This window comes from Pinus tabuliformis, chromosome 5_1 (genome assembly GCF_031772625.1).
Source record: "Pinus tabuliformis cultivar Carrire ecotype Pingquan chromosome 5_1, CPIR1, whole genome shotgun sequence".
NCBI classification, from domain to species: Eukaryota; Viridiplantae; Streptophyta; class Pinopsida; order Pinales; family Pinaceae; genus Pinus; species Pinus tabuliformis.
In genome coordinates, this window is record NC_142305.1 from 620,643,750 (window position 1) to 620,668,126 (window position 24,377).

The 24,377-nt window shown below is 36.1% G+C and overlaps 1 long non-coding RNA gene across 1 annotated transcript in view; it reads right to left on the reverse strand.

Annotated features, from left to right (window-relative positions):
- LOC149166461 (uncharacterized) overlaps positions 1–24,377 on the reverse strand; it is a 201,984-nt gene that overhangs the window by 16,061 nt on the left and 161,546 nt on the right. Inside the window, exon 3 of the long non-coding RNA XR_016260137.1 lies at positions 5,440–5,560. This is a non-coding gene — a long non-coding RNA (uncharacterized LOC149166461). The remainder of the gene's footprint in view (positions 1–5,439; positions 5,561–24,377) is intronic.

Here is a 24,377-nt window from a genome sequence, read left to right on the forward strand (position 1 = left end):
GACCTATTCATTGCTTAAAAGTATTATGGATTCATGAAGTCATATAGTATCACCTGATGCCATCATATAAATGAGTGAAATCATCACTGCTGAGGTAATCATGCCACTCTTCTTTATGGAATATCAATAATTTAATGGTACTTCTATCTGCATTTTGTATTGCTTGATACCACATGCGGTCTTCCTTTGTTGCTGAAAAATTTAGCCACCAAATCTGCTATTGTTGTTGGATATTCCATATGAAGGATAAGGTTTTTCCCTTCTTAAAACTAGTGAAATCTAATTCCAGTTTCAATCTTAGAAACCTTTACAATTTACCTTCATTTTTCTTCAACTTCTATTGTTAACATCAAATAACTTGTAACTGCCACTTGCCTTGGACTTCTCTTTACTTGGTTCTTCTAACCCTTCATCATTACTAACTTGTCCACAGCTATTAATACTCTAATACTCCGTGTATCTCCCAGGGGTAGTGCATGGTGAATCTCCCTTTGACAGTCCCAATTAATTCCCATGCATTTGTCTTTAGCAATTCCGTAGCAGTGTGTCAATTCTATAGCAACATGTGAATTCTGTGGAAATGCATGGATCCACAGAAGTTTTGTAGCAGTGGCAACTTATTTATTACTCTTACTAAGAAAATTAACTAAACAACAAGAAATGTAGATCGGAAGATAATATTTTGATACTAATTACATGAGCCCAAGGATGCTAACTTTCTGTGGGATCAACACCTCCAATAGGGATTCTCACATTCTCTTGTTCATCTTCTGACTCATCCTACTAGAATTGGGCTTCGATTACCATTCATTTTCACAGTGATTCATCCGCATCATTCTAAGTCCAACATTCCTCATGCTTCTCCTTTCCCAGTTCAAATGGATTCCCCTCTGGGATGTTTTTGGGGTTGCTCTAATATCAAAACTGATGCAGTTTTTCTGACTGTACACTACACAAATCTGGAACTGACTCCAAATGGGTGCAGATCCTCTGGCTGCTACAGGCACAGATCTGCAAAACTGATGAAGACACCTCCAGTCTGCACATGTGTATATTTACACACCCTGTTCTAGCCCACAAGTAAGTCCAATAATACTTCTCAAGATCTGAAAAAAGTGTTATTAGCAAATAAGAAAAACATTCTGCCACACAACATTATAATTGGAGGAATCAAGAGAGATTTAACACCTAATTCTAGCAGATCAGAAATGAACATGAATACACAACCTGTGGCATCATAAACACAATCTCTTTATTTATTAGCTCCTCTTCTAATCTTTAATGCAACACACAAGTCAAAACCATGGTTTCCAGCCAATGATTAATGCCACAGGCATACTAAGGCTCCTCTGAGCACATTATCTCTCTGTCTCTGTTACATAGAGGCAGGCTTGTCCCCTTATACACAGATTACAATCATTATATCCTAAATTTCTTGAAAGAAATACATCTAAACCCCCAAACACCAACGCTGCCACATTTTTTGGGTGTTAGAGACCCACTACACAGCGCATACTAAGAAACAACAATAAAATTTTACTCTTTTAGGCCATTTCCATGTGTAACACATCACATATAAAACCATCATAAAGATGATAGAAACAAGGCTGAAGCCAATCCTAAGCAGTTTGATATTGGAGTATTAGGGAGGTTTTGTTGCAGGGAGACAATCGCGGACAGTCTGTTTCTGGTACAAGAATCCAGCCATTCTATCAAAGTTAAGAAAGAAAGTGACATGTTATTGAAAATGGACCTGGCCAAGGCATATGACATAGAAGTGGGATTTTCTAAGGGTGAATTTGCTAAAATTTGATTTCTGTTCAGAGTGGGTGAACTGGGTGCTTGAGTACTTATCAACTGCATCTTTTAATGTTCTCATAAATGGAGGACCTTCCAAATATTTGAAACAATCAAGAAGTCTAAATCATGATTGTCCATTATCCTTCTTTGTTTATAATCTTGATAGAAGCCTTGGGAAAGGTCTTATCACAAAAGCAAGAGAACCAAGGAGAGCTAAGTCTTTAAGGTTTCCTCCAAAATAAAGCCCATGTCTCATGCTCAATTTATGGATATACCCTACTACCAAGAGAAGATAAATTTTTGGGAGGCAAGAAACATACTAAGAATTCTGTAGACTTTCAAAGATGCATCTGGTCAAAAGATAAAGTCTTAGAAAATCAAAGGTTTTTAGGATCATAGCCAACCAAAGAATTCAGATAAAGATTGACGAAATTATGGGTTTCCAAAAAAATGATTTACCAACAATGTATCTTGGTTTTCCCCTCTTTCACAAATTGTAGAACATGGGAATGGGCACAAATTGTTGATAAACTCAGACTCATGTTGGATCCATAGGTAAACAAAAGTCTATGTATGGAAAGATATTGATTCTTATCCAATCGGTATTTCCAATGATTCCAGTGTTTTAAAGATCAGTTTTAAATTAACACTTCCAAACTCTAAGGGAGGTCCCAAAGTTTCCCACAAAAATTCAACATGTTTTCTAACTCCTGTTAAAAAGATTTATTTGGTGGCCTTGCTATTAATATTCTGACTTGGAATATCTATCACATAGGCACTGAATTGAAAAGATCCATAGGGGCAAGGTTCATTTAGAAAAGCCCGATATTGTAGTTATTCATGAAATAAAACTACTAGAACTTAGAATGGATATTGTGAAAAGTTATGTGTGCAGATAGGCAACATGAATATACAAAAATTGGATAGGAAATCGAGAGGAATATCAATATGGATGAGTCCTAGGTGTAACATAGAGGTTCTTTCCAAGGAAGGTTTTGGATCACACCACCTTAGCTTTCTCTAGAGTGTGGGATCTTAGTTTCTATGTGGCAAATGTCTATGGACCTAATTTGGTGCTTCTAGGAGCCAAGTGATAGCATCTTCTTGCAATGGAAAGGGAAAATCTCCCAAACCTGCCATGGACCTTGGCATGAACTTTATTATGGGTGATAATAAAAAAAGGAGGGTTGACAAGCAAAAATAACTCATTATTAGTAGTTCCATTAAATAGGAATTCCTTGGTAGATGTGGAACCAAAGAATGTTAATTATACCAGGAATAACAGAAGAAAAGGGTAAGGTTTTGTGTTGGAAAGATTGATTAGATTACAGATAAGTGAAGATTGGCATGATTAGGGATTTGAAGTTGAATCTTTTAATCTACTACTAGAACTTAGAATGGATATTGTGAAAAGTTATGTGTGCAGATAGGCAACATGAATATACAAAAATTGGATAGGCAATCGAGAGGAATATCAATATGGATGAGTCCTAGGTGTAACATAGAGGTTCTTTCCAAGGAAGGTTTTGGATCACACCACCTTAGCTTTCTCTAGAGTGTGGGATCTTAGTTTCTACGTGACAAATGTGTATGGACCTAATTTGGTGCTTCTAGGAGCCAAGTGATAGCATCTTCTTGCAATGGAAAGGGAAAATCTCCCAAACCTGCCATGGACCTTGGCATGAACTTTATTAGGGGTGCTCATAAAAAAAGGAGGGTTGACAAGCAAAAATAACTCATTATTAGTAGATTCCATTAAATAGGAATTCCTTGGTAGATGTGGAACCAAAGAATGTTAATTATACCAGGAATAACAGAAGAAAAGGGTAAGGTTTTGTGTTGGAAAGATTGAATAGATTACAGATAAGTGAAGATTGGCATGATTAGGGATTTGAAGTTGAATCTTTTAATCTAAAGGAAGCATTATCAGCTCAGGGAAAACCAAAAAATATCCCTTTCAAGTTTGTGAATATGTAGTTCACCCAACCTGATTTGGAAAATAAAAATGTGGGAATGGTGGGATGAGGAAATAATAATATTGTTCATGGGATCAAAAATGTTTTTCTGCATAAAAGCCATCAGAATCTTAAAAGAAGGGAATAAGCAGACTTTCAGAAATATCTACAACAAAAAATCAGAACCCGAGGTTGAGATGAATAAACTCCATGACGAAATAGAAGAAAATGAGGTTTGCTAGATTAAAAAAATGTTCTAAAGTAAAATTAGACAATATATATCAAAGGGAGGAAGATTTCTGGAGGCAGAAATCAAGAATTCTGTGTCTCAAGGAAGGGGAGAGAAACACAAAGTTCTTCACAAAGCCACCCAAAGCAGAAGAACCCATAATAGAATCTCCCAAATTATCAAGGAAAATAATAGTGTGATTAAAGGACAAATATGTAAGGACACAGGTTTTTAAGAATTTGTTAATGGAACCTAGTGACATAGCCCCCAAAAGCAATGAGCTATGTGAAAACATATCCCAAATCTTATAAGCATCGAGGTCAACAAAAATCTTAGGGCACTCATCACTGAAGAAGACTACAAGAAGTGATGTTTTCATTACAAAAGAACAAGGGAGCAAGCCTTAATGGCTTTTGAGCTAACTCTTATAAAAAATTTAGCACATTATAAAATCAAATTTGTTTAAGTGCAGAGGAAGAATTAACAAAATTTGGGTGACTTCTCAAAGCTTTAAGCTCTACTTTTGTTACACTTATCCGTGGCAAAGTATTCATAGGAATCTTGCTTCATGGTCTTTCTGTAATTTATCTTCTTGCCATTTGGTTCTATCCTAGCTCCTCATGATTAACAGACCCAACAGCTCCCATTATTGGGTCAATAATTTGGATATGTGTCATGCTCTACTGCCCCTGCATCGAGCACAAATCTATATAGAACTTGACAGAAAAAAATAAAAATAAATAAATAAATAAAAATAAATAAATAAATATATATATATATAAATAATAATAATAATAATAATAATAATAAATTACATTTAAAATTATCCAGAATCAAGAATACTTTCAAAGATAAATGTTCAAAATAGGAGATCAGGATTATAGCGTGCATGTGTCTCCTTATGGTTGGGTAGCTATAACAATTGACAAAAAAGTACAAAAATGTCATTTTTGTTTCCCTTTCTATTCAAAATCTCAGTATCTCTGGGGAAGGAAAACGATCTTTGGAGTTCCATCAATTTTGTTGGGTTGGATTTCCAATATGTTGTTGAATTTGACTTACATTTGGAGGATTATAGAAGAATGCACCTCAAGTACTTCTAGGAAGTTGTATACAGAGTAGGTTTCTTTTTGTTTCTGTAGCAAAAAGGATGTGTATTTCTCAGTCAGGATTCTCAAATCCAGATTATATGTTGACCTGAAAAAACTTGGAAAAGTATTCCAGAGGCCCTTCTAAGTTTTAACATATATTAGGTCATTATATGGAAGTTAGATTTAGTGTTCCATCTCTAGCAGCTGAAGCATATAAGGGTTCCATTATGAGGTTTTCCAATGTCAATTCACATCAAGCAGGAACCCCAAATATGTCCTATCTATTATATATGGTTGCTAGCTTAAATTTGAAAAAATATACTACAAATATGACATAAAAATGGATCCAAAACAATACACATACCTGTAATGCTTGGTCTATGCACAGTCTGCTCCTCAGATAATCTTCTGCCCTGTAGTGACCTACTACAAGAAGATAAGTATCTCCCTTTTCTGCAAAGGACCACCATCTTTGTCTAAGGCAGCTGCAAGCAGTACAGTAGTTTTAGAACTTGACAGAAAAAAAATTACATTTAAAATTATCCAAAATCAAGAATACTTTCAAAGATAAATGTTCAACATAGGAGATGAGGATTCTAGTGTGCATATGTCTCCTTATGGTTGGGTAGCTATAACAATTGACAGAAAAGTACAAAAATGCCATATTTGTTTCCCTTTCTATTCAAAATCTCAGTATCTCTGGGGAAGGAAAATGATCTTTGGAGTTCCATCAATTCTGTTGGGTTGGATTTTCTTCTATTTATATACTTGGTCCTTGGTTAATCCCTCATATTATAAATATAGGGACCCATTTCCAATATGTCATTGGATTGTGGTGATTTCTTGGATAGTTTGGCCTCTTTGCTCAATTTATGCAACTAATGATTCCATAAGTTAGATGCAATTTCAAAACTACATACTGCAATTTCTTCCTACTATTGAGTGGATTATGAATGGAGATTTCAATATGGTGGAATGGGATAAAGATAAAATTGGCACAAGACCAGACACTAAGGTCCTTCAATATTTATTAGCTTAATATCATGGAATTCGAGGGATGCTTCTAGAGAAGGAAGGAAATATTTGATATGGGGTGCCACCCATTCTATTATGCTGGAAATTCTTCTATTATGCAGGAGTTCAAGACAATTGAGTTAGACCTCTCCCTAGATCAAAAGTTAAGATGGATGTACACTCCCTAATGAAGCAACACATATTCAAGGTCAAATTGTAGGTTTCTCCCTAGATCAAAATCTATGATGGATGTACACATTCAAGGTCAAATTAGGGAAATCCTCCTGTTTAAAGAGCTAAATTCTTAATATGCCCTTTATTGGCTCTGCACTTGGGCCAAAACTTACACAAGATTTAGTTGAAAGATCAATGCAGTGCCTTGACACTTTTTCTCTAGCAACAAGTATTGTTGTGGGTAAGACAAAAGTGCTCACAATTGGTCAAGATGGATTTCCAGATTGACTTCATATGATGTGTCGCTAGTTGATTAGTGGAGATGGATGCTATGTAGATTTCAAAGTGAAATCCAGAAAATGTCCAATAGATATCTTCCACTAACTGGAACCTTAGCATAGTTAATAGAAGCCTGACAATAGAATATGTAATTCTATTGTTCTTGCCTTTACCCCATCCATGGCTGGCTAAAGAAAACTAGATGATTTTTGGGGAGTTTCCATTAGGAAAACCTAGCATGAATGAAAGGGGTTCTTGATTATAAACTTGTAATTGATATTTGAGTTATGTAATAGTCCATGTAGTTGAACAAATATAAGATCCATTGGAGGGGATGGCCCTTGGCAGATTCTTATTTCATGCCATATTAGAAATGTTGATCATGTGTGCAATATCAAAGGCCCTTTTAAGACCAACGATGAAGTAGGAGGAGCTAGAGATTTCAAGCTCATAGGTTTAGTTATTCTCAAAAGCATTTGGTAGGCACGAGTAAATTATCCAAGTCACATTGGGAATTCAATAGGCCAATAAATGACTCAGATTTGGTAGGGATATTCATCTATACATTTCCCTTTACAAGCAAGCATATTAGTATTTGTGGGACAAGATGGCCTTTGGTTGGAGCAGAGAGTAGTGAATAAATTGTAACAATTGTTGTAGCAAAGAACAAGCATTTTTTCAGTTATGCAAGATTCTACCTCGATCTATTCTATTCAAAATTTATCTAAACACTCAAGGATGAATTTGGAAGGATTGGAAATGGTTTTACAATAAACCATGTCTGAAACTGTCAAGTTTGTCGCGTGAGACTTGCTGAGGGACACCATACTTGTGGGAATGGTCGCTATTGTTTCGGTCAGCCCTCTGCACTAGAAGTTCAATTCTCTACTAAGATAAGAATCTTTACCAAATATAGAAGCTCTCTAGAGATTGGGCAGAAGGTTGGCATGCCACCACTCTTGGAATATATGAGGAGGGGATGTCTGTCTAGCCACTGCTTGGAGTATTTATTTATACTCTTATGTATCGCTTGATGTATCTCTCTGTGTAGTAAGGTAATATATGATGCATGCCTTCATAAGGAAAAATTAAATAAAAAAAGGGAACTGCATACTTTCATAGAGATTTAGAGAATTGAAAGGTTTTGACTAGATCTAGACCAGAAACATAAAAATGCTTCCAGAAAGTTGACTTCAAGAAAATTAGATTGATGCAAAACATTATTAAGTGAAAAGTGCAGCAACAATTTCCAACTTTGCATCCTAGAGAACTTTAAGCTAAGAACAATCACCTGCCTTCCAACATTGCTATCCCTCTTTTGAACATTTGCAGGACGTTGTGAATGTACCAACACCCATGATAACCTCATTATGTTTTGAGTGTTACCTGCACCTTTTGAGAGATTATCTCCTCCAACAGCTTCATGCTCACAGTTCTGAAAATTCACAAAACGCATTAGGAGAAAAACAACATACTAGAAAAACCAATCGCTATGTTGTCGCACAGATTGTCACGACAACGCTCAGACCGGGGGCTGTCACCCTGATCCCTGATCTCTCCGTTTAAGCCGTCTCTCGAGGCTAAGGGGGGTAGACCCTATGGGATGAAGGAAGAACAACTGTGGACCAGTTAGGTTGGGAGACATAGCAAGGCGATTTAGCACCTAATTTATTTTTGGAAATTAAAGTACCAGTGCCTTATGGAGTTAATGATTAAATGATTGTTTATCAAAAACTGCAAAAATATGAACTTTATAATTCCATGATTAACAATCATTTATCATCAAATAACCCAAGCAGAATCCAAGAGATTCAATAGATGCACAACGCCTTAATAAGGATCCAGCAATTAAATTTTAAAAGATTAAAAGCTTTAGGCAACCACGAAATTTAAATGCTGACCAGATTTCAAATAGTTAATCTCTAGATATAAACATTTTAAGCACATTTAACTATACCACAACAGAAAAAAGACTTTAAAAAGAATTTCGAATTTTTAATTAGTCTTTTCCATAATTTTTTTCTATTTTTTAAATATTTTTTTTATGTTTTTTAAATAAAACAAAACTAGGCTAAGCAAAACTAAAGCAAATGAAACTTAAAATTATTAACACTAAACTAAACTAAATAAACTAAAACCAAAACCTAACTAACTTACAAAAAAAAAAAAAAAAAAACTTTATGCCGTTTTTATTTTTTAATTTTTATGACTTTGTGATATTGTTTAAAATCAAACTTTAAAAATTCAAATCTAAAATTAAATCTAAATAAATCCTAAAAACTAGCCCTTTTTAACTTTTTTGTTTTTATGAAACTTTTTTTTATTTTTCATAAATGAAATAAAATAAAATAAACCAAACCCAAAATTGCTTTTTGTATTTTCTATATTTTATGATTTTTTTATTATTAAAATCTAAATTTAAGCAAAATTAAATTTAAATTCAAAGAAATCTAAAACTAAAACTAAAACAAAAATTTAATAAATCTAAAACTAAAATGAACTAACAGCTAAACCAAAAATAAAGCGAAACTCTAATCTAAATCTATTCTATACTAAGATTCCTAAAAAAAAACCTTTTATGAATTTTTTATTATTATTATTTTTTTTATATTACAAATGACTATCATAAAAATCAGAATATATGAAACAAATTTACATACACTCTAACTATACAAAGCTAAAAGGGTGAAAAAAAAAAACTAACTAAATCGAATATTTTTTTTTTGGACTTTTGAAATTTTAAAATGTTTTAAATTTTTTATGAAATGAAATTAAAAAATAACCAAAATAAATAAAAAAATAAAACTAAAAACTAAGCGAAATGAAACTTAACCAAATCAAAACTAAACTCATGAAAATACATATAAAATCAAAACCCAAAGGCAAATATTAAACCAAATGAAAGTTGATTGTTTTGAGTTTGCTTTGCAGCTCGAGGGCCGGCAGCTGAAGATTGCGAGGGCTTGGACAACAGTTTGGTGAAGCGATATGGGTAGAGTTGGAATGGAATGGACAGCGATCCGCGTGGAGAGTTGGAGAACGCTGGAGAGCTGCGGGATGGCAGAATGCTGGCGGACAACAGAGGGAGATGAGGGATGCCGCAGGAATGAGATGGGCAACACATTGAAGGGCAGAAGTGTGAATAGGGATGGATGAGGAGCTGCGCAGGGAGCCCGGTGGGATCCGTTGCAATTTTGGATAGCGATGAAGACAACGTAGAAGATGGAGCGTTGTAATGGAGCAGCGGATAATGGAACAGTTGCGTGGAGATTGGGATTTGATTTGCAGCAGAGTTAGAGGAGCTGAAAATTCCAGAAAACCCTAGGACAACATACACAAATCAGAATTTTCTGCTAGAAAAATAACCTCAGGCAACAGAAAGACTAAAACCCAAGAAGTAGATAGAAGAACTTCCACCAGAACCTCTAAATATTTTCCAAAAATCTTAACAAAATTTTTAACTCGCTCTCCTTCAGATTTCTTGAAACCCTCATTAAAAAATTTTAGATCTGAAAATGAATGATTTTTAAAACCCTTGGACTGCAAGATTGCTGGTTGATATTCCTAGAGAGCAATTTTAAATGAAACCCCAGCAGACAAATAGCTTGGAGAGTCTCGAATTTCTTCAGAAATTGTAAAAAAAATTTAAATCAATCCGCTTCAGATTGCCTGATGGAAACCCTGAAAAACTTTTAAAATCTATACCTACAACTTGCAATGGCAAAAACAGAACACCGAGAAGTAAAATGTGCAAGAAACAAAACTGAAAACCCTAAAACCAACTAAAAAAATTTACAATATTTACAGATTTTCGACTCTTAAGCAGCCAGATTTGTCAATAATCCACAATAATATTTTCAGAATTTAAATTAATGTGAGATACTTCAGAAAACCCTTCATGCATTCATAAAAAAAATTTCAAATGATAAGCCCAGGATCAAAACTGGTTGGGCTCTTTCAGAAAACACAATCTGAGAGTTGGCTGGTTCAGCCGAAAACTTCCCCGAACACCTGGTAATCTAAAAAAAAGGATTTCCTGCATGGCTTAAAATCAACCATTAACATAGATGGAGAAAACAATAGTGAAATCCAGATCAAATGGAGATACCTACCATTATATTTCAGAATCTAAACTATCATTCAAACCCCAGAGATCAGACAAGATACCTATGTCTACATCAATCTTCATTAAGCTATCATCAATGACTGAAAATAAAATTATGCAAAAAAATAAAACAATCTTACAACATTTCCAGAAGAGTAACACCAACAAGATTTTCAACCCCAAAGTCTTTCTTTATTGCACAAAAAAATGACTACGAGAGAGCTTTCTTTAGCACTAGACTTTCAGATCCAATCTGATCTCAAATGACCCCTGACACCCTATTTAAAGGAAAAAATCCCAACGGCTAGTTCGAGTGATCCATGTCAAACTAATCTCGACCGTCGATGAGGATCAAAATCCCTTTTAATCTCATCCGTCGAAATTTTAAATGCATTTTAATATATTAAAAAATTAAAACTTTGCATTTATTTTCTCAAAACTTTTGACTTATTATTATTTTATTATTTTATTTTATTTTTCAAATTTTTTATTTATTTTTTAAATTTTATTTTATTTTAATTTTTTATCTTTTATTTTTTATTGTTTTTTTTTTTTTTTTGGATCCTCGAACTTAGCCCTTTGGAAAAATCACTTAAGACCTAGGACTTAGGACTTATGAGAGGATTAAAACATTTTCTAACCCTCAAGACACTTTACATCATGACTATTACAATTTTACATCTCAAGGGGGAAAACCATTTGACATAGACCCTCATAGACCACCCAGTTCTGCGACACAACTATAATCTAGCAGATCAAACAATTTGTAATAACATAACCAAATAGTTAGAGTTATTTCCAAATTACTTTTACATAGAGTCGACCAAGTACACTAGGAGTCCCCTAAGATTCTAATGACAAAATCCATTCCGGCTTTGGGGTTTGGCTGAAGGAAAACTCTGCCGATCATGGATTGGTGAGACAAAAAACCTTCCGGAATGTAGATTATCACTAGAAAATTAGGTTTGCCTAGGCAATTTACATACATGACTCAGATCTGCCAAGATTATTTACAATTTACACATGCAGACTGGGTTTACAACATAACATAATCAGGCAGATGATGACAATCGAATAGCACGGGCACGTCGCTCAAGCCCATCCATTTTGCAAAAAAAGGGGTGTACTGCTATGGGTAGTTGACACGTAGCAGTCAACATCTGGCTCTACTTGGGGACATGTTGCTGCACTATAGGAATGTGAGAATCCAGAATTTGCATCCACGCAACACACAACAAAACATAAGTAGTGTCCATTCCATAATCATCATATAACATTAAGCACAGAAAAGATATAAGCTCTTCATTTATTTATCTAGTAACATGAAAAGTAAATCTAATCCTAAAACGGAAATGAAAATGCTGAAAAAACAAGGAGTAGGGTTAGAAATATAAAGGATGCCCCATGGCATTAGATGTGTTCAATATAGTGTATACTGAGCATTTGTATGCTTTCAGGCAAATCTGTCGACTACTTGTCGGATGTGCCATGTCCAATTCTGCATACGGTAGGACTTTTCCTTATCCGAAAATCAAGTTGCTCGCGGTTGTCTGATGCATCAAATCTTCTTCTCATTTTTTTCTCTTGCGCTTTTTCTTTGTGGCAGGCTGTATTATTGATGACGTGGAACTTTCTGTTTCAAAGCTCTCAGATGAAGTATGTAAGATATGTGTGACATGTCTTTCTTCATCTTGCATCTGATCTTTATCGTTTTTAATTTTATCTGGATCACCTTCAATTAACCACCTTTCAATCAAACCAATGACCTCCTCATAATAAGATGGAGCTTGTTGCAACAAATAAGGAGGCTTCTGATATGTCGATGTTTCCTGGTTTCTTTCATCCTCTAACCACTGTTGAAATTTCTGAACTTGTATTTTAATGGCATCTATCTGACTAGAGTGTTCAACCTTCATAGCACTGATTTCCCTGGCATGGTCTTCTTCCATATCTTTTAGTACTTTATCGTTCTTTTCCTTCATGGTCATCAAGCAATGCTGCATAGAGTTTATCTCTTTCTTATGATTTGCTTGCATGGTAGCCAACTGATTATTATGATCGAATGTCATGATAGTCATTTCTTCATCCATAGTTAATAACTTGTTTTTCATAGAATTAATTTCCCTCTCATGATTAGCTTTCATGGTCGTCATATTTTCCTCTAAGCCTGATAACTTGCTTTGCATAAAACTAATTTTTGTGTCATGATTAGTCTTCATGGCCTCAATTTCCTTAGCATGCTGATTTTGCATGATCTCCATCTCCTTATTAGGTTTTTCTAGGTGGGTGCATAAAGTTCTCACATCATTGGCGTAATTAGTTTGATTGATCTCCATATTTTTTACTAGTTGCATTAGTTCTTGTATAATTTGATTCTGATTTTCTTTTTCATTGTCGACACTGATTTTACAATTTGTCCTTGCTTTTCCACTATCATGGATTTGATCTACAATGGTACAGGTGGATGACACATTCTGATATGAAGAATTGTCTTGAAATCTTTCATCGATAGCTGGACCTTTTATAAGATTACTTTCATTGTGTTGCACAATTTTAGGGGCACAAGGTGAGCTATCTGGGTCACCATGTCTATCTTTAAAAGCATTGTAAATATATTGTAAAGAAGTGAAAGAGTTTTCAGGACAATTATTAAACCAATTCAAAGCATCACCCTCTAAAGAAAGGACAAATAGATGCATTTTGACATCTTCATGATCATAGTGAGAAAGTCTACAATACATGACCGTTATACGATAAGAACTCCATAAATGCCTTCTAATAGCGACTGAACCACCACCCGAGAACAAAGGTAATTTAGAAATGGCCACTTCCGGTAAATCATGGATGTCATCAGTAAAATTACATGGTTTAAATGAATAATCCATGATGAATAACGAGGGACCAAATGGATGATAGAGAGAGATCCCTAAAAGCAACAAACAAGCTGATATGAGAGAGGCTTCTTGTTTGGGAAAAATAGATGAAAAGAAATGGATTCGCCACCCAAACAAGAAACGAACTGAAGAGTAGTTGTTGATATGACGAAATACCATAAAAGAATGTTGAATGAATTAATTTCGAATGAGCAAACAGCTCAATCATAATACAGAGATATTTACAATAATAGAAACATCAGGTTTCTATGTAGAATATAGAAACACTCAGTTTCATCAAAGAAACTGCTAAAAGAATATAAATAGCAACAACTAAAAGGAATGAGCATTAAATGCTAAATAGGAATATTCTAATACCCTCCCTTAATGCTCAATCTATTTACAACACCAATAGACCCTCTGAATTTTACAAATTTATCAGGACCAAGAGGCTTGGTGAAGATGTCGGCGGGCTGCTCTGTTGTGGGAACATATTGCAACTGAACTGAGCCGTCTTCAACAAGCTGGCGAATGTAGTGACAATGAGTTTCCACATGCTTTGTTCGTTCATGAAAGAAAGGATTCTTGGCAAGTTTGAGCACTCCCTGATTATCACAAAACAAAGAAGTAGGCCCTGTCTGAGAAACATGCATATCTGCCAGCATACGTTGAAGCCAAACTGCCTCACAGGATGCCTTAACTGCTCCCCGATACTCGGCTTCTGTTGAGGAGAGAGCCACTGCCTGTTGCTTCTTACTAGTCCAAGTAACAGCACCGGATCCTAGATTAAACACATACCCAGCTGTAGATTTACGGTCATCAACCGAACCAGCCCAGTCAGAATCAGTGTAACCACTGAGAATAGGATTGGAACTTCGAGTGTATAGGAGGCCATAATCAGAAGTGCCACGCACATATCGTAGCACACGCTTTGCTGCTTGCCAATGATCAGCTTTAGGAGCGGACATGAAGCGAGAAATGTAGCTTACTGCAAAACTGATGTCAGGTCTGGTAGCAGTAAGATAGATGAGACTGCCCACTAATTGCCTGAATAAAGTTTCATCCACAAGGGGAGAGGATGACTGAGCTGAAAGTTTGAGCCCTGGTTCCATAGGAGTCGTGGCCGGTTTGCAATCCTGCATTCTGAATCTGTCCACAAGATTTTTGGCATACTTGGACTGAGAGAGAAAGATCTGATTTTCAGTCTGCCAAACTTCAACCCCCAGACAATAATGAAGAAGCCCCAAGTCTGTCATCTCAAAAGTTCTGCATAAATCTTGTTTGATCCCATGGATCAAATGTGCAGAGCTGCCAGTAATGATAAGATCATCCAGATAGACAACCACAAACAAGATATCATCACCAGTATGCTTGATGTACAGGTTTACATCAGAAGGGCTCCGCTGAAAACCCTGATCTGTCAGGTACTGATCAATTTTCATGTACCAAGCCCGAGGAGCTTGTTTCAATCCATAGATTGCTTTAGCTAACCGACACACTTTCTGTTCTTGACCAGCAACCTTGAATCCTGGAGGCTGCGTCATGTAGACTTCTTCTTGGAGATCACCATTTAGGAAAGCACTTTTTACATCCATCTGATGAACTTTCCAATTGAACTGAGCTGCTAGGGCAAGAACAAGCCTTATGGTACTCATCTTGGCTGTAGGAGCAAAAGTCTCCTCATAGTCGATGCCTTCCTTCTGTGAAAATCCTCGAGCCACAAGCCGAGCTTTATACTTGTCTATGGTTCCATCAGCTTTGTATTTCACTTTATACACCCATTTGCAGCCTATGGGCTTTTTGTCTGCAGGAAGATCAGAAAGTGTCCATGTGTGATTCTTCTGAAGACTCTGGAATTCGACTTCCATAGCCTGTTCCCACTCAGATGTACCCTTAGCCTCTGAATAGGTTTGAGGCTCAAAAGTACTGTGCAGGTTAGCCATAAGAGCAAAATTGACTGTAGACTGTTGTCTGCTCTTATGTCTAGAAGTTCTGCCTTCAAGGAGCTCATCATCCCGGAGATCACCAATGGTTTTAGCCCACCATTTTGGTCGAAGAGTAGAAGAAGTAATAGCAGAAGTAGAGGAACCAATATCAGGAGGAGGTGGAGGAGACTCAAGAGCAATAGGGGCCGCAAGAGAAGGGTTATTTTCTGGAGGAAGCTCAGATAGAGTATGATCAAATACTGATGCTACATCATCCCTCCCATCAGGTGGACCGACCGGAAGAAGAACACTGTGAGGCTGATCCTCAGAACACTGCTTAGAAGAAGAAGACTGAAAAATTCCTCTGTCTTCATCAAATACTACATCCCGACTGAAGCTAAGACGACCAGTGGCTATATCTATTAGCCTATAGGCCTTGTGATGATCACTGTACCCTGTCATCATGAGTTTCTGGCTTTTGGAATCCAACTTAGATCGCTTAGCAGCTGGAATCCAAACATATGCAACTGAGCCAAATACTTTGAGGTGACTGATCTTAGGCTTTCGGCCAGACCAAACCTCTTCAGGAGTCTTCCCTGTAACAGCCTGAGTGGGTGATCTGTTAAGAAGATAAACAGCAGTAAATACTGCTTCAGCCCAGAATTTGTTGGGAACACTCCTGTGTTGTAGCATGGAACGAGCCATTTCAACAACCGTGCGATTGCGACGCTCGACAACACTGTTTTGCTGAGGAGTGTAAGGAGTGGTTAATTGACGTTTGATGCCATGGATATCACAGAAGTTGGCAAACGCTGAAGAACAAAATTCCCCCCCATTGTCTGTCCTAAGGGTCATTATGTTACAACCAGATTCTTTCTCCACTAAAGTTTTAAACTTCTGAAAAGTACTAAGAACATCAGATTTATTTTTTAAAAAATATACCCACATCTTTCTACTGAAATCATCTACAATAAGTAAAAAATATTTGCAAGCAGTGATAGAAGCTGTATTCATAGGTCCGCAAATATCAGCATGAAGTAACTGAAGTACCTTAGATGCGCGCCAAGATTCTCCATTTTTGAATGAAGACCGATGTTGCTTTCCTGCTTGACAGGCGCTGCATACCCCCAACTGCTGAGTCTGAATATCAGGTAATCCAGACACAAGTCCCTCCCTAGAGAGCTGAGAGAGATACTGCATATTGAGATGCCCATATCGCTGATGCCATAGAGTGCTGATAGGAGAAATACGTGCTGCTAGAGCCACTTCTGGAGAGTCACCGGTGTCAAGTAGCCTGTATAAACCATGATCTTCTAGGCCAACAGCAACTGTTAAACTAGACTCCCTGTCAATAATGGAGCACTTGTGGGCACTGAACACTACATCAAGTTGAGGAGAATTCCTCATAATCTGGCTGACAGATAGCAGATTAATTTCCATACCAGGAACATAGTATACATTCAGAAATATAAGTGTGCGCCCACCAGACTGAATTTGAACTGTACCTCTGCCAGCAACTGTGTACTTTTCACCTCCGCCAAATACCACGGAATCACTGAAAGGTGAGAAGTCAATAAACCAGTCACGCCTATGAGAAAAATGACGTGATGCGCCAGAATCAATGTACCATGCAGAGGAAGGAACATGATCTGAAGACCTTTTAGCCATAAAGGCGTAAAAGGCAGACTCTGTCTACTTGGAATGCTCTGCAACATTTGCTGTCTGATGTGGCCCTCCCTGTTTCCTCTGTTCAGAAGCAATCCTCTGTCGGCAATCTTTCTTCATGTGACCGAACCTGTGACAGTAATTACACTGCACACTTTTCTTCCGAGCAGGATCAAAAGGCTGAGAGGAGCCTTTCTGCTGAAAGGACTGAGAGGACTGATATTTTGCAGAAAATGCATTTTCCGAGGACACTGATGAAGCACTACTACCAAACTGCTGTTTCCACCGATCCTGCTGCAGAAGTTTGGTACATAACTCTGGAAACTTCAGATCAACATTTGTGGTGGTAATGTTGAGCGTTTCAATGAAGTGTTCATAAGATTTCGGTAGACTTTTCAAAGTAATGACTACCATATCTTCCTCCTCCATGGTCCGACCAATGGCTTCGAGCTGATCTCGAATGTCTTTAATTTTGTTGAGATGTTCCTGTAAAGACATATGTTCGTCCATCATGATGGAGAACAACTTATTTTTGAGAAAAAAAGCTCTGCTTTTATCAGATGTCTCATGCAGTTCTTTCAACTGTTGCCAGATTTCAGCAGCTGTCTTGCCAGAAGGGATCTGTGGTAACTGATCATCAGCGACAGAGAGCTTGAGAAGCATAACAGCCTCTCGATTTCGATCATCAAATTTATCTTGATCGGTCCCGGCTGTACCGGGACGAAGCTCTTTGCCCAAAATGAGTTGATCAAGACGCCTGTACTCAAAAATGGTCAACATTCTTTGTTTCCAAATGTTATAGTTGCTGCCATTAAAGCGTTGATTTCCTTCTAACATCAGATTGGTAAGTGTGGCCATTTTCCCAAAGAAAATACAGAAGTCTGACACACAAGAACAATGTAGCTGCCTGTTTATCCTGATGTAAATTAAAGAACAGACTTTGTCCTGCTAAAAAAAATTTTTTTTTTTTTTTTTTTTTTTTACCCAGCAAAAATATCTCTTCAGTCTAAAACAATAGTAATACTGCTAGCACAGAATACAGTTCTGAGAATACAGTTTCCCACAAGAGAATGCAGGTCTACCACAAGTGTATACTGATGCAATAAACAGATGTCACAGGTCTGAGTTTGTAATGAAGGCTGTCAGGATCACAAGAAAAAAAAAATTCCGCTGATTGGTAACACACTGCCGGCAACCAGAACCACAAATACAGCAAATACAAATATTGAAAAATGGACCCACATGTGCTGTCTCAGCTTCACGTTTCTGATGATTGGTAACACACTGCCGGCAAACACCACGGATATATACGTCTCAGGTATCAAATTGGTCCACAAAACAAATACGAAGATCTAAACAATGGCCCACGTGAGCTATCCAAGCTTCACGTTACGTCACGTCTCAGCTACAGGTGTATATGCTTGAAATATACAGGTGTATACGCTTGAAATTGGACCACGTGAGCTATCAAAGCTTCACGTCACGTCTCAGCTACGTTTATATACGTGTATATATAAATAAAAGCCACAGGTGAATACGCTTTATATATATACCCGTTTTGAAATATATCCACGAGTTTGATAACACGCGTATGACTGAGATATATCGGCGTTTGAAATATACACGGGTTTGAAATATATCAGAAGTATAACGCGTGAAATACAATGAACCACGGGTTTCAGATATAGATCCACGGGTTTGAAATATATATCCACGGGTTTCCACGGGTTTCAAATGAATATCACGGGTTTCAAAATGTATATCCACGGGTACATATATCCACGGGTTTGACAGCGTTTAACAGCAGTTAAAAAAAATAGACAGGTGCCCGCAGATCGACTTTTCAAACCACGACTCCGATTTTCAAACAAACAAATGAGTTTTGAGAGGAAACACCTGGATCACGATTGCTGAGGAATTCCACGTTGTGGTCGAATAGCCGCCAGGCGAAGAAGAAGATAGCCGGATTCACGATTCCAAGCAAACTGGCCAGCCAAAAAAAATCCCGCTCCCACGAAAACAGTCACCGCCACAAAGTTATTTCCTTAAAAAAATTACCATGCAAGGGAAGAATCCATTTCTGTATCGAGATGGACGACTGTAAGCTTTTATCACAGCGAGCAAAGCCGAGGCTAAGACTCAGTGAAGGCTGCCTGGCTTACAGAGGGCTCGACCTTAGAAAGGACTCAAGAGATTACGATGCAGAGAGAATTACTGTTCAAAAAATCTCTTAACCTTGCTCTGATACCATAAAAGAATGTTGAATGAATTAATTTCGAATGAGCAAACAGCTCAATCATAATACAGAGATATTTACAATAATAGAAACATCAGGTTTCTATGTAGAATATAGAAACACTCAGTTTCATCAAAGAAACTGCTAAAAGAATATAAATAGCAACAGCTAAAAGGAATGAGCATTAAATGCTAAATAGGAATATTCTAATATATTCTAATAAGATAAGGTGATGAAAAGATCCAAATGATGCAAAAAAATGTTGAATCTGCCAGTTCAAATGAGAGATGAGATTGAAGAAAAAATGATGAATGTTGAATAAACCAAGGACAGAAAAAACTCTATCCCTGGCAACGGCGCCAAAAAATGTTGTCGCACAGATTGTCACGACAACGCTCAGACTGGGGGTTGTCACCCTGATCCCTGATCTCTCCGTTTAAGCCATCTCCCGAGGCTAAGGGGGTAGACCCTATGGGATGAAGGAAGACCAACTGTGGACCAGTTAGGTTGGGAGACATAGCAAAGTGATTTAGCACCTGATTGATTTTTGGAAATTAAAGTACCAGTGCCTTATGGAGTTAATGATTAAATGATTGTTTATCAAAAACTGTAGAAATATGAACTTTATAATTCCATGATTAACAATCATTTATCATCAAATAACCCAAGCAGAATGCAAGATATTCAATAGACGCACAACGCCTTAATAAGGATCCAGCAATTAAATTTTAAAAGATTAAAAGCTTTAGGCAACCACGAAATTTAAATGCTGACCAGATTTCAAATAGTTAATCTCCAGATATAAACATTTTAAGCACACTTAACTATACCACAACAGAAAAAAGACTTTAAAAAGAATTTCCAATTTTTAATTAGTTTTTTCCATAAATTTTTTCTATTTTTTAAATATTTTTTTATGTTTTTAAAATAAAACAAAACTAGGCTAAGCAAAACTAAAGCAAATGAAACTTAAAATTATTAACACTAAACTAAACTAAATAAACTAAAACCAAAACCTAACTAACTAAAAAAAACAAATATTAAACTAATCTAAATCTAAAATTTAATTCTTAAAAAAAAAAAAAAAAATCCTTATGCCTTTTTAATTTTTTAATTTTTATGACTTTTTGATATTGTTTAAAATCAAACTTTAAAAATTTAAATCTAAATAAATCTTAAAAACTAGCCCTTTTTAACTTCTTTGTTTTTATGAAACTTTTTTTTCTTTTCATAAATGAAATAAAAAAAATAAATCAAACCCAAAACTGCTTTTTGTATTTTTTATATTTGATGATTTTTTTATTATTAAAATCTAAAATTAAGCAAAATTAAATTTAAATTCAAAGAAATCTAAAACTAAAACAAAAACAAAAATTTAATAAATCTAAAACTAAAATGAACTAACAGCTAAACCAAAAATAAAGCTAAACTCTAATCTAAATCTATTCTATACTAAGATTCCTAAAAAAAAAAAAAAACCTTTTATGAATTTTTATTATTATTATTATTTTTATTTTATATTACAAATGACTATCATAAAAATCAGAATATATGAAACAAATTTACATACACTCTAACTATACAAAGCTAAAAGGGTGAAATAAAAAAAAAACTAAATCGAATATTTTTTTTTGGACTTTTGAAATTTTAAAATGTTTTAAATTTTTTATGAAATGAAATAAAAAATTAATCAAAAAAAATTCAAACTAAAACTAAAACGAAATGAAACTTAACCAAATCAAAACTAAACTCATGAAAATACATATAAAATCAAAACCCAAAGGCAAATATTAAACCAAATGAAAATCGATTGTTTTGAGTTTGCTTTGCAGCTGCAGGTCCGGCGGCTGAAGATTGCGAGGGCTTGGACAGCAGTTCGGTGAAGGGATATGCGTAGAGCTGGAATGGAATGGACAGCGATCAGCGTGGAGAGTTGGAGAACGCTGGAGAGCTGCGGGATGGCAGAATGCTGGCGGACAGTAGAGGGAGATGAGGGATGCCACGGGAATGAGATGGGCAGCACATTGAAGGGCAGAAGTGTGAACAGGGATGGATGAGGAGCTGCGCAGGGAGCCGGTGGGATCCGTTGCAATTTTGGATAGCGATGAAGACAACGTAGAAGATGGAGCGTTGTAATGGAGCAGTGGATAATGGAACAGCTGCGTGGAGATTGGGATTTGATTTGCAGCAGAGTCAGAGGAGCTGAAAATTCCAGAAAACCCCAGGACAGCATACACAAATCAGAATTTTCTGCTAGAAAAATAACCTCAGGCAACAGAAAGACTGAAAACCCAAGAAGCAGACAGGAGAACTTCCACCAGAACCTCTAAATATTTTCCAGAAATCTTAATAAAATTTTTAACTCGCTCTCCTTCAAATTTCTTGAAACCCTCATTAAAAAATTTTAGATCTGAAAATGAATGATTTTTAAAACCCTTGGACTGCAAGATTGCTGGTTGATATTCCTGGAGAGCAATTTTAAATGAAACCCCAGTAGACAGATAGCTTGGAGAGTCTTGAATTTCTTCAGAAATTGTAAAAAAAAATTAAATCAATCCGCTTCAGATTGCCTGATGGAAACTCTGAAATTTTTTTAAAATCTATACCTGCAATGGCAAAAACAGAACACCGAGAAGTAAAATGTGCAAGAAACAAAACTGAAAACCCTAAAACCAGCTAAAAGAATTTACAATATTTACAGATTTTCGACTCTTAAGTAGCCAGATTTGTCAATAATCCATAGTAATATTTTCAGAATTTAAATTTAATGTGAGATACTTCAAAAAACCTTTCATGCATTCATAAAAAAATTTCAAATGATAAGCCCGAGATCAAAATTGGCTGGGCTCTTTCAGAAAACGCAATCCAGGAGTTGGCTGGTTTAGTCGAGAACTTCCCCGAACGCCCGGTAATCTAAAAAAAAGGATTTCCTACAAAGCTTAAAATCAACCATTAACATAGAGGGAGAAAACAATAGTGAAATCTAGATCAAATGGAGATACCTGTCATTATATTTCAGAATCTAAACTATCATTCAAACCCCAGAGATTAGACAAAATACCTGTGCCTACATCAATCTTTATTAAGCTATCATCAATGGCTGAAATAAAATTATGCAGAAAAATAAACAATCTTACAACATTTCCAGAAGAGTAACAACAACAAGATTTTCAACCCCAAAGTCTTTCTTTATTGCACAAAAAAATGACTACAAGAGAGCTTTCTTTAGCACTAGACTTTTAGATCCAATCTGATCTCAAATGACCCCTGACACCCTATTTAAAAGAAAAAATCCCAACGGCTAGTTCGAGTAATCCATGTCAAACTAATCTCGATCATCGATGAAGATCAAAATCCCTTTTAATCTCATCCGTTGAAATTTTAAATGCATTTTCATATATTAAAAAATTAAAACTTTGCATTTATTTTCTCAAAACTTTTGACTTACTATTATTTTATTTTATTTTTCAAAAATTTTTATTTATTTTTGAATTTTTATTTTTTTATTTTTATTTTATTTTTATTTTTTTTGGATCCTTGAACTTAGCCCTTTGGAAAAATCACCTAGGACCTAGGACTTAGAACTTATAAGGGGATTAAAACATTTTCTAACCCTCAAGACACTTTACATCATGACTTTTACAATTTTACATCTCAAGGGGGAAAACCCATTTGACATAGACCCTCATAGACCACCTAGTTCTGCGACACAACTATAATCTAGCAGATCAAGCAATTTGTAATAACCTAACCAAATAGTTAGAGTTATTTCCAAATTATTTTTACATAGACTTGACCAAGTACACTAGGAGTCCCCTAAGATTCTAATGACAAAATCCATTCCAGCTTTGGGGTTAGGCTGAAGGAAAACTCTGCCAATCATGGATCGGTGAGACAAAAAACCTTCCGGAACGTAGATTATCACTAGAAAATTAGGTTTGCCTAGGCAATTTACATACATGACTCAGATCTGCTAAGATTATTTACAATTTACACATGCAGACTGGGTTTACAACATAACATAATCGGGCAGATGATGACAAGCGAATAGCACGGACACGTCGCTCAAGTGCTATCCCTTTTGCGAAAAATGGGGTGTACTGCTATGGGTAGTTGACACGTAGCGGTCAACAGGCTGAAAATTCACAAAACACGTTAGGAACAAAACAACTTACTAGAAAAACTAATGACAATAGTTATTTACCATTTTCAGTTATTAAATCATACCTGAATAAAAATCCCATATAGACATATTGTTTAAGTAAAGAAAATCTGGAGGAGAACATAAAATATTGACATGTGGTGGCTCAAAGATGGACCCACTATTAATTAAGAGCAATGAGAAGGCCAACTACAACTGTCACAAAAATCATAGGGAGAAAGTGGGAAGAATTTGTAGGTTTCTCCCTAGATCAAGAGTTAAGATGGATGTACACTCCCTAATGAAACAACACACATTCAAGGTCAAATTAGGGCAATCCTCCTGACTAAAGAGCTAAATTCTTAATATTAGATTATGCACTTAGGCCAAAACTTACACAGGATTTAGTTGAAAGAATAATGCAATGGAAAATTCAGGTGCCAAGTCAGCGAGGTTAGAAGGGTTTTGAAGGAAGTGATTGGACAGTCTTAAAGCAGAATTCAAAGGCCAGTGAGGGGCTAGAAATGCCAATAAAGTCTTACATTCAAGGATTTCTCAGGTTGGATTGGGACTCTGCAGGATTGCTGGAATGCTAGTGCATGTGGAATAAGACTTATGAAGAGACAGACCAGGAAACTGCCAGCTAATAGAATATTGGACAAAGTAGATTTTGCTTGTTATTGAGTGGCTGTTCGAAAATAAAATTCACGCTTCATTATCAGTTGTTTCTGTTGTCATAGCTTGCATTTTCAGCTGGTGGTATTAGCAGGAGTAGTCGCTGGTCTATTCTACTTGTTTGGTAGGCAGGTAGTGCAGGGAAAGTGGCTTGCATTTGCTATTGTTATCAAAGCCATTGCTACTCTTCTAAGCTGCGGTAGGCAGCCCCTTAA